Source organism: Bubalus kerabau, chromosome 5 (assembly GCF_029407905.1).
Source record: "Bubalus kerabau isolate K-KA32 ecotype Philippines breed swamp buffalo chromosome 5, PCC_UOA_SB_1v2, whole genome shotgun sequence".
Classification (NCBI taxonomy): domain Eukaryota; kingdom Metazoa; phylum Chordata; class Mammalia; order Artiodactyla; family Bovidae; genus Bubalus; species Bubalus kerabau.
The window spans coordinates 13732868-13745185 of NC_073628.1; the positions used below are offsets into that span (position 1 = coordinate 13732868).

At 44.5% G+C, this 12318-nt stretch overlaps 1 pseudogene; it reads left to right on the plus strand.

Moving 5' to 3' along the window:
* The first annotated feature begins 2285 nt into the window (after nucleotides 1–2285).
* On the plus strand, nucleotides 2286–10540 carry LOC129654161 (pregnancy-associated glycoprotein 1-like; annotated as a pseudogene).
* The last annotated feature ends 1778 nt before the right edge of the window (nucleotides 10541–12318 follow it).

Consider the following 12318-nt stretch of genomic DNA (forward strand, 5'->3'; position numbering starts at 1 on the left):
TGGTTGGATGGCATCACCAACTCAATGGACATGAATATGTGTGGGCTCTGGGAGTTGGTGATGGACAGGGAGGCCTTGCATGCTGCCATTTATGAACTCACAAAGAGTTGGGCATGACTGAGCAACTGAACTGAACTGAAGTTATTGAATATAGTTTCAGATTTCTTTCCTTTTTTTCTTTTGGTTTTCTTTGGTTTTGTTTCTGATGGGCCATATTTTTTTTTTCTTTAGAAGATACTCCACTCTGAATGTAGAGTCATAAGTCTGAATTTTAAAGCCACTTAAGTAATGTGCTGTTATAGGCAGCTAGTCAACAACTTGATGTAATTAGATTTATTAGTCTTTGTTCTCAATTTGTTCAGTTCAGTTCAGTCCTTCAGTCGTGTCCATTTCTTTGCACACCATGGACTGCAGCATGCCAGGCTTCCCTATCTATCGCCAACTCCCAGTTCTTGCTCAAGCTCATGTCCATTGACTTGGTGATGCCATCCAACCATCTCATCCTCTGTCTTCCCCTTCTCCTCCTGCCTTCAGTCTTTCCTAATATCAGGGTTTTTTCCAATGAGTCAGTTTTTCCCATCAGGTGGGCAAATAATTGGAGCTTCAACTTCATCATCAGTCCTTCCAGTGAATATTCAGATGGATTTCCTTTATGATGGACTGGTTTGATCTCCTTGCAGTCCAAGGGACTCTCAAGCGTCTTCTCCAACACCATAGTTTAAAGGGCATGTATGTGTGTCATTTGTCAGTGATGTCATATTCCCCCTTTTAGGATTTAACCACCAAAACTGAATTTAAACAATATGCAAAAATGAGGATTAAGACACAGTGCCCCATATACATACACCTGGCAATAGGAGAGGCTTCTGTTGTATTCAAGGGACAGGCATGGATAGATCTCAAGCAGGAATAGGCCCTGAGAATCCTGGATGAGTCATTAAACACGATTGTCTTTACTTTGGCTGCCACAGTTGTTTTGTCTTCTTTGATTGGGAAGATATTTCAAAATTATTTTTTTTGTATGTTTGCTTTGGCAGAAAAGTTTTCATAGCATAGACGCTATGGGGAAATTATATCAGAAATATATTCATTTATCTTCAGCAGTTAAATTCATTGGTTTGTATCTCCCTGATACTTTCTTTATAAATTTAAAGGAAAGAAACATGTCCAGTATGCATTCAATCTCTTTGTAAATCAACCAACTTGAATTAAATTCCTCTCTGTCCACACTGCACTCCCAACTCTAAGCCAGAAAGAAAAACCTGCAGACTTAAGGCTGATTCCAGCACATTGCTGTGGAGATTTTGTTCCCACTTTCTTTTCGGGTAAAAAAATATATATACTTGCTAACATTAAAATCAGTAGATTGTACATAAATATCCAAACTTCTGATGCTTTTTAAAACATGCTTTCCAGCATGGGTGAAGTGGAGGAAAGGCTGCTCCCAGTGGTAAGGCCTGGGCTGTCCAGGGTTCAACATGGCCATCTAGTCCTAGTATCATATTTCCTGCCTCCTGGGGCCTTGAGTTTGTGAGAACTAGACTGCTAGCTCTCTTAAGATAAAGACTAGTTTTGTCTTGATCAACTGTGACTTTGAAGCCTTTAACCCAGAACCTAGGACACAGTTCTTCCTTGTATGTTTGTTGGATGTTATAAAATATCTTGTGGATGCATATGACATTTCTTCCAATCCTGAAACCATGCAATTGAAGTACTGCTCTGCCCTAAATCTTTGATGCAGACTAACATCATAGGTGCCCCTGATACCTGGCATTAGACCCACTCCCTAAAGCCAGTTGTATATCCCTTGGCTGTCATGAAGTCTTCACTTAGCCATTTGACAACTTATCCTCTAGCAATTGCCTCTCCAATGAAGACAGCAAAGCATATCTCGTGAAGTGGCTAGAAGATAACATGCAACCATGAATGTCGAGCATGGCCCCTAGTATCCATTTTCATGATGTTCTTAGCAGTTTTTTTCTCCTAGTAGGCAAGGTTCTCCATATTCTTAGATGTCCATGCAGATCAGTTTGATTTTCCAGCCATGCTTCAAGGAAGAGATTACAGTTCAATTCTCTGTATTCTGAGAAGCTTCAAAGTCCACTTGCCAAGGACACTGATGAAGGTAAGGATTTTATCAAGAGCTTTGTGTGTTTTTTTAGATCTATTAGGGGACTAAAGGGGAAAACTAGGGTAGAACAGAGCATATATAACTAGGGGCTCCTGGTCACCACTACATGCTAAGACCCCAAACTTGCCTGAGTATTTGGAGCCAGGAAAGAACCATGAAGTGGCTTGTGCTCCTCGGGCTGGTGGCCTTCTCAGAGTGCATAATGAAGTAAGTATGGGGACTGTAAGCCTCATCATATTCCTTTCTCAGATTTTTCTTTTCATCTGATTATTCTTCCACCAATTAGGTTTAGAAGGGAATGGAATATTTCCCTAAGAGTGTTAAAGTTCAACTCTTACTTATCGATAAGTAAACTTGCTACAGGAACTGTGAATCCCAATATCTTCATGTAGATTTGCATGGTTGCACAACTCTTGGGGTCCAGTCATGTCATGACCCATTGAAAATGTAACTCCTTGAAACTGTTAAGTGCACAGTCTATGCAGATGTGATGTGGTCCTGTGGAATAGCACTTTTCTACATTTTATTCAACATGTCCTCTTTTTTCCCTGTCTACGTCAGTGTGTATATGTCTATGTCTGCATCTCTGTATCACTATCATTTATATCTCCATCTCTTTGGAAATAATTGGGAGTGTATTTCTCTCTGTGTTGTTTCCTTTTAATTTTTCATTTGACTCGTCCTTCCTTCGCAAGCCTCTGAATTTCCATTACTTGTTCCCTATATCTTGGATTCTTCTTTCAACTCTCTCTTCTCTTTCAACTTGGAGAAAGATACACTGTTTTATATACACTGTTTTATATCTGACAAGCAGTGTGATCACAGCCAAATCAGAAACCTCTTGCATTTCAAATTGCTCCCTTGTAAAAGAGGATAATAGTCCCCCTTCTACCTCCTTTCTTGAGGTTCTATGAGAAGGATAGAGTGGGATGGCAACAGCAATGCTAATGGCTGTCATTGTTGAGACTTCCTATTTATCAGGTACCTTATATCCATCACTTCACTTATCCCCAACATATTCTATTTGGAGAGTTTGTATTGTTACATTCCACCATTTTACCGAAGGGGAGACTGAGACACCACATGGTCATATGGCTTACCCAAGATTGCAGAACAGAACGTGTATTCACATCTAAGTCTTTGCCATGGTATATGCATAAAATTCTGATAATAAAGTGCCTCATAAAAAGTAAATAAAATACACAGGGCCATTACAATGACAGTTATACCTTAACACTGACAGTGTGTTGTAGCATCTTCTTTGTTTTCTTTGCCAAATACTCAGTGAAGGAATACCTCTAAGGAGAGTGAAGGCCATGAGAAAAACACTCACTGGAAAAGAAAAAAGCATACTGAACAATTTCCTGAAGGAACATGCTTACAGACTGTCCCAGATTTCTTCTCATGGCTCAAATCTAACTAGTCACCCTCTGAGGATCATCTTGGATGTGAGTGTATTGGGGATGGTGCTCCACAGCGCCCCCTGGGGCTCCAGCCTAGCACTGGGGCTCATCTGGAGGTACCTGGTGAGATTTTGGAGTTGGGGTTCCTGCAGGAGGCAGAAACCCTGGAAAACAGGGACCCCAACCAGAGGAAAAGGCATTCTCATCCTCAACTCTTGGTCTTTGTGACTGGGCCCAGCAATGACCAGATGGCAGGTGAACATCCATTTCTGTGTCAAAGTTGTGGCATTAGTTTGAGGGTGATTGTTCCTTCTGAACTAAGTGAGCCACTCAGTTACAGATGAAGAGTGAGCCATCAATGATCAAAAGGTAGAACCAACTGCAAAGCAATTGTGAATCCCCAGGTAGAGGAATTCAGTTGCCACAGATGCAAGAACCACAGCAGTAAACAGTTACTGAACCCGTATTCCATGTAAGATCATAAGAATCTAACACTGTGGTTACCGTTTTTAGACTAGAAAAAGGGCTTATTTTTTCTTCAAGAATGCCCATGCCAGCCTGAGAGATAGGCAAAGAGTAAATGCATGTCAAATGAAAGGGTCACCTGTGTGAGGTGATTGGATGTGGTCTGAGTTTAGATGGAGTGGCTGGGGTTGATCAAGAAGGACCTCCTGGAGAAGGGGCTGCTAAGGCTGGATTTGAAGAGACTACAGAGCTTCTCAAATGAAGGCACCAGGACTTCCCTGGGTGTCCAGAGGTCCTGGATGCCCAGTGGTTATTCCTCTTGGTTTCCTAGGCAGGAGGTACTACTTCAACACCTGGTCATAGAGTCAATATCCTGCATACAATGTAGCACAGGAAAAATATATCAAATGCAGATACCTCTATGACCAAAGTTTATGAGCTGCATGGTGGATAGAAAGTTATCTCAAGAGAGATGTGACACGCAGAGGGAGGCATCAGTGTGGGAATAGAGGGCAGCCAGTTCTGCACTAACCCACTACCTCCTTCTCCCTGTAGATGCTCTATGAGGTTAACATCACCATTGGAACATCCCTGCAGGAATTCCAGGTTTTCATTGACACAGGCTCATCTGACTTGTGGGTACCCTCTCTTTTGCACAAGTCCAGCCTGTTGTGAGTACAGACACCCTGTACCCGGACCATCCTTCACTTGCCCTGCTGCCTCATTCCACCCTTGGCATCCGATGACACTCATCTCTTCTGTCTGCAGCTACACACGTTATATTCAGACATCTTCTGTCTTGCACCTTCCAGCCTACCAATAAGACGTTCAGCGTCACCTATGGATCTGCGAGAATGAAAGGAGATGTTGCTCATGACACAGTCCAGGTAACAGTGTAAAAATCGCTGAGTCAGGACTGGCTATGAAGTGACCACTGCTTGCAAAACAGATGCAGGACCATCTGGTAGGACCCTTCATAGCCTAACTACCATAGATATTGGCCATCTTATCCACAAGATCATGTCTCTGAGGAGGCAGTGCCCATGGTGACAGACAACCAAGCAAATTCACTAACCCAGAGAGTGGCTTGAGGTTTGGACTTGCAGTTCCTCTGCCCATGTGCAGTTCAAGGTTCATTTTCCTGGGAGCGAGAAGAAGGGATAAAAGCACCCACTTTTACATTCACAGAATGTTCCAGGCACTTTCAGGTGATAACTGGTTTAATCCTGCAACAACCCCACACAGCAATTACTCTGATTAGCTCATGAGATATATGAGGAAACTGAGTTTCAGACAGCAAGGGTGTTGCTGAAGGCACACATGTCATAAAAGGTAGAGTTAGACTGGGTTTTCAGGACTGAAGTTGCTGTGGGGTGTTTGGGCACAGGATAAAACTGATATGGGGACAATAGGGGCAGTCAAGTGATTCAGGTATCCAGAGTGGGAAACTGGAGACCTGAGAAGTCAAGGGGCCTGATAAATGAGTTCTCACACTAGAGGACCCTGGAGAGTCTCATAAACCTATGGCCTGCCTCCCCCATAATACTTGAGTAGTTCCCCTCTCTCTCTTTCTTTCTCATACACACTCACAGAAATATACACATATCTCCAAAAATGAATTCCCCAGGCAGTAATTTCATAGAACCGTGCAAGCAAGATTGTGTTTTTGGCTTCTGCCTTCCTGGACAGATGCAGAATCCACAGTACATTACAGAGAATGCAGTCCATTCCTATCATTAGGTCACAATGACGCCAAAGAGAAGGCTCTCTTGCTCTTGACTGTTTATCCATAAGGTGGCATCAATGGGACCTGGCCTGACTCTTGGTTGTTCCACCTGTACAGATGCCACGAGGCCAGTTTGACTCACTCATGTGGTGTTTTTCAGAGGGGCAGATGTTTTAAAATGCACAGCCTCTCTCAAATGGGACTGATATTCCCCTCCCAGCTTGATCTAACCGGCTGTGGGACACTGAAACAGAGCCCAGACTCAATTTTTCTCTAAGGATCTAATGGAAATGCACCCCAGGACAATCCTAGCCCCACTTCATGTATCTGTAAGTGGGGACACTCTTCTCTCCCACATATTGGGCACCTTGTAAGTACTGACCAGACATTCGGTCTAAGCCTGGTGGAATCTGGGTTTGAGGGCATAACTTTTGATGGCATCTTGGGCTCGAACTACACCAACATATCCTTCTCTGGAGCAATCCCCATCTTTGACAAGCTGAAGAATCAAGGTGCCATTGCTGAGCCTGTTTTTGCCTTCTACTTGAGCAAGTAAGTCTGAGATGGACAATCACTTTATCCAACTTAGCTGTAAGATGCTTTCAGTTGCACGAAAATTATAGAACACTTGATAAAGAAGTATCCTGAGACATAATCTAACCCAGGATAACTATGGACCCAGGGCCCTACCTGGCTTCATCCCTGGCTTTTATAAATAAAACTTTATTGGAACACAACCCTACTCCTGGGGTCAAGACAAGTAACTTGGTCTAGGGGGGGTGAGTGAGGAGGAAGGCTAATGGAAAGCAACAGGAAACAAGTTGAAGGAAAAGTCATTAGGATTTGCTTATGAATTTGATCAGGAAGGAAGGAGAAGGATGGTGGATATCTTTCCTTCCTCATTAGCATTTCACTGGGAGCCCAGGACCAGCTACCAATTTGTAGGAGCCAGTGAGAAACCAAAGTGTGGGACACAAAAGTGTGGGACCCCTTGTTCAAGAAATATTAGGCATTTCAAGACAGGGAGAGCAGAGGTGGGGTCCCTCCTGAGTGTGGGGTCCTTTGGACTGTAGAGGTCTCAGGCCAGTGGAGCCAACTCTGGGTGACCTGAACCCACACCCTTAGAAATTCCAGGCCTTGATTTTCCTGAAAAATAACAAGATTGACAAGGTGAGAGAGTCAGTTCCTAGGCAGGTTGATAGGGAGTCTAGGGGTCCCCAAGGAGGGAGGGGTCTGGCATTCTCAAGGAGGAAGAAAGGACAAACTTTTTTTCTTTCTCCACATTCCTTAGGATTATATAACAGTAATGTATCCTGCCTAAGGACAGTCTTTGGATTCAACCTTCTGTTATCTTAAAATGTTAATAATGGGAGTAGACCTGGTCTTTACAAGGATGTATCTTGCCTGAGGACAGTGTTATCTTAAAATGTAAATTACAGGAGTAGGACTGATGAGGTCTTTACAACCTCCAAATATTCTTTGGATTATATAACTTCATTTTTAACACTAGCAAGGGGGTTCTCTTTCTGCCCCCTTCTGATGCCTATGTCAGAAGCTTTCTCTATCTCCTTTATACTTTAATAAAACTTTATTACACAAAAGCTCTGAGCGATCAAGCCTCGTCTCTGGCCCTGGATTGAATTATTCTCCTCCGGGGGCCAAGAATCCCAGTGTATTCCCGTGATTCAACAACAACCTTTCAAAGGGGAAAGCAAAACGCTTCAGCACCCTTTCCTCTGAGGGTGTCTGAGCACTCAGGTCGCAGGTGGTCCAGGGTGTCTTCAGAAGACATAGTGGGTAGAGCCCAGCCAAGTGATTCAGCTTCTAACCTCCTCTGTGCCACTCATTAGCCAGTAACAGACCTCAGTCTGTATCTCAATCACTCCTAGCCTCAATTTCTGCATCTGTACCTGGGGACACTATTAGGGCCTTGATGGGTGGACAAGCACACTCTCAGAAAGTGCTGTTGTTACTGTCCTCAAAGGATCCCCCCCTCTCTTCTCTTTACAGATACAAGTGGGAGGGCAGTGTGGTGATGTTTGGTGGGGTGAACCACCGCTACTACAAGGGAGAGCTCAACTGGGAATCATTGATCCAAGCGAGCGACTGGAGTGTACACATGGACCGATAAGCCTCTCCCTCTGAGGGTCAGCCCAAGTGATGGTCCCTCTATTGTACATGGACACAGGCAGACACACACAAATGAATTCTCAGACACACACTCACACAGACATATACACCACCCACAACGACACACAGACTCATGGAAACACACAAGCAGACACATATAAACATAAAAAGAGACACATAAAAACATGCAGAGCTAGTTATAGACACACAAGCACACACAGAGACACATAAAAACACACATACAAACAAGCACACAAGCACATGGATACACAAGCAACCCACTGGTTCATAATCCCCAGGCCTTCTGAGCAAGTCTCTGACCAGGGTCCTAAAAGGGTCCAGAGAGGTCTGTGCAGCTGGGAGAGGGCTGCACCCACTGCCCTTTGAGGTAGGGAACATGGTTAGAGGGCTCTACAGTGTGGTGAACAGAGGATCAGGGAGATTTTCTCCAGCCTGAACAGAGTTATGATAAGATGACCAACAGTCCAGGGCTGCCTAGGACATAGGAAGTTCTCAGTACAGTTAAATGTCATTTTAAAAACATGGACAGTCCTCAGAAAATGGGAAAATCGGGTCTTCTTAGGGAGAAGCTACACAGCAGTGGAGAGAGGTTGGCTGTAGTCTTAAGATGTGAAAGCAACTAATTAAAAAGGCACCCCATGTTCTTGGGCACACAGTGGGACAGGGGCTATAACAGAGAATCAGGAAGGTGGGATCCAGGAGTGACCTGAGGACAAGAGGCATAATTGATAGGATTCTGTGTGATACCCTCAGACAAAAGCTGACTTATTCTTTGGCGTTTCTGTGGGCTAGTCATGTATTTCCTGGCCAGGGTCTCAGGGTCTGAGCTGGTTGTAGGAGCAGTGCTGGGAGACACCCTCTCCCAGAGGAGCTCCTCTCTCCCCCTACTATGAGAATCTGCTGCCCCAGAAAACTCCATCTTCACTCTGCGTGCAACCTGTTATTTGTTAACCACCAGCTACAGCTTTCTGGATGTTTCTTATTGTTTTCTCAGTCTTCATTCACTCATTGAACAGACAAGCATTGGTCATCCACTGTGTGCCAGGCACTTTAGGGAGACAAGGAGAATAAAACTCGCCCTCACATCTAAGAAGGCAGATGTACATGAAGTGACTCACCCAGATAGTCAATGGTAATGTTGGTACATCCTAGACATGAGGAGGAGAAGACAGTGGGAACCCACTCCAGTACTCTTGCCTGGAAAATCCCAGGGACAGTGGAGCCTGGTGGGCTACCCTCTATGAGGTCACACAGAGTTGGACACGACTGAAGTGAGTTAGCAACAGCAGCAGCAGCAGACATGAGGAAGGGTCTACAGAGAGTGACCAAGACAGGAGACTGATAAACATCAGGGGAAAGACTTCCTGAAAACAATACAAATAAGGTGGAATCTGGAAGATAAGAAGAAATTTGCTAGTCAAAGTGGAGTGGAGTCTTCTAAGAAGGAAGACCAGATTGTGTCAAGGTGCAAAAAATCCTGGTGTATTCAAGTACTGCATTCGAGGATGTCAAGAAAGGTGCTGTGTCGAGAGAAAAGGAAAATAGAGCAAGAAATGAAGGGATGTTTAGGAGACAGTCGGGAAGGGGGCAACTCTGGGGAGACTCAGAGTGACCTTGATGTCTGCTTTCTTCCATTGTCTCTCAGCATCTCCATGGAAAGAAAGGGTATTGCTTATTCTAGCGGCTGCGAGACCATTGTTGACACTGGAACATCACTGATCCAAGGCCCAAGAAGACTGGACAATAACATGCAGGAGCTCTTCAGTGCCACTCCACGGGTTCCAAGGTGAAGAGTCATACCCCAGGGTCACTCCCAGTCTCCACACACAAGGATCTCCAGGGCCAACCTTTCACCCCCTCTCTCTCTCACAGCACTACATTTCATGTTCTGTGGTCAATACCCTACCCTCTATTATCTTCACCATCAACGGAATCAACTGCCCGGTGACGGCTCGAGCCTACATCTTCAAGGTGAGGGGACAATACTAAGGTTCGGTTCTCAAACTGGAGCTTGCAGGAACCCTTGGGCTGCTGCTGGGAGGAGGGCGCCCTCTGCAGGCCATGTCACACCACTGTAGATGCTGCTGAGCTCTGTGGCTGGGCCAGTGCCTCCCACCAAACCAATCACTTGGGAGTAAAGGGCTGTGTGGGACACAGATCTTCCTGAAATAAATGTGGAGATGCCACACCGTGCTGGCATGGTGGGAGTCAGAAGGGGAGGGGAACACTAAGGTCCTCAGTCCTCAAAGAGCTTCAATTCAATCTGAACCCTTAGGTGCATGAACATGAAATTCAGTTCTAGCACTCCCTGAAATAGGCCATCTTACAAGGAGAATGGCTGGGGAGTTTCAGTATGATGTCCCAGCATAAGTTAACAGTCTCCCTTCCCTTCTCAAAGTTTTCCTGGTTTGGATGATAAATTATATGGTAAGCCTAGTTCTCGGCTGCATTTTCCCCTTGCTCTGGCTTGGTGCCTCCTTTGTGAGTTGGGATACCTGACCCCTCTGTGGGGAGGTTGGATGTTAATGCTATTAAAGGGTGCTCAGTGACTGCTCAGCCCCAGCACAAGGTGGAGGTTTCATGTCAGCTCCCTGTGGGAGTTCACAGCAAGCTGATGGGCTCAATGAAGGCTTTGAGGAAGAGAGGGAATTTCAGGAATTCTAAAACCACAACTCATTGAGCCATATGGAGGGTTGCTTGGTTCTAGGCAAAACTGAACTGGATTCCATGCAAATGGCATCTCAAGGTGGTCTGCAGTGGGGCACTTGGGACTTACTGGGGGTGATGAGGGTTACAGATGGAACAGTAAGGATGGGGAACCAGAGTAAGTTACCCAACCAAGCCTGGAGTGGCCAAAGAGGGTGAGGCTGGCAGATGGTCTAGGCCATGGAAGAGTTTATGATGACCCACCAACTCCACCACTTCCTAATTCATAGGAATTAATTATAAGGGGTAATGAAATAGACTCTCTTCGTTCCATCTCAGATGATCTTATCACTGGGCTTTTCCTCCAGGGGATTTTGGATGAGGTACTTCAGCAGAGCTGGTTTCTACTTGTTCCCACACCCCAGTCACCAGCTCTATGCCATATATGCCTGCTTTGTCCTTTCCAGTCCTACTTGATAAGTGGTGGCACTAGTGGATCCCTGAGCCATCCCACACCTCCAGGGGCCAGAATGCCCCTTCTTTGACCCCCAGTGCTGCTGGAGAGAATGCAACACATGTATCAGGGGACCCAGGATACACAGAGCCTTCAGCCTTTCTGAGCTTCCTCCAGGGGTGGAGCTACAAACTATTTAATTGGAGCTGCCATGGTTAGGCACTTCTGCAGTGGAAGTATCCCTTCTTTCCACTTGGAGGCCCTCAGTAGATGCCTCAGCTGAGTCAGCAGGGGTCACAGGTTGATTTCCTTTCAGATTGACTGGTTTGATCTCCTTGTTTTATCAGGGACTCTCAAGAATCTTCTCAAGAACCACAGTTCAAAATCTCAGTTCTTTGGCATTCACCCTTTCTTATAGTCCAGATCACTCACCTGTACATAATTACTGGAAAAATCATAGCTTTGACACTACAGACCTCTGTAGCAAAGTGAGTCTCTGGTTTTTAATACACTGTCCAGGTTTTTCATAGCCTTTTTTCCTTCCAAGGAGCAAGAGTCTTTTAATTTTGTAGCTGTAGTCAAGGTCCATGGTGGTTTTGGAGCCCAAGAAAATAAAATCTGCCCCTGTTTCCACTTTTCTCTCATCTATATGACATGATGTGGTGGGACTAGATGCCATGAATGTTGAGTATATTTTTGTGAATAATTTTTTGAATGTTGAGTTTTAAGCCAGTTTTTGTATCTCCTCTCCTCATCAAGAGGCACTTTAGTTCTTCTTTGCTTTCTGCCATTAGGGCAGTGTCATCTTCATATCTGTCGTTGATAATTCTCTCAGCAATCTGTATTCCACCTTGGTAATTATGCAGTCCAGTGTATCAAATGATGTATCCTATATAGAAGTTAAATAACCAGAGTGAGAATGTACACCTTGTCATTCTTCTTTCCCAGTTTTAAAACTTTCAGTTGTTCTGTGTCTGATTCTAACTCTCACTTTTTGGCCTACATACAGACTTTTCAGGAGACAGGTAAGGTGATCTGGTACTCCCATTTCCTTAAGAATTTTCCACAGTTTGTTGTGGTCCACACAGTGAAAGACTTTATCATAGTCAGTGAAGCAGATGGTAATGTTTTCTGGGATTCCCTTGCTTTCTCTATGATCCAATGGATGTTGGCAATTTGATCTCTGGTTCCTCAAACCAGTTTGTATATTTGGAAGTTTTCAGTTCATGTAGTGTTGAAGCTTAGCTAGAAGGATATTGAGCATTTCCTTGCTAGCAAGTGAGATGAGCGCAATTACATAATAGTATGAACATTCTTTGGAATTGCCTTTCTTTTGGATTGG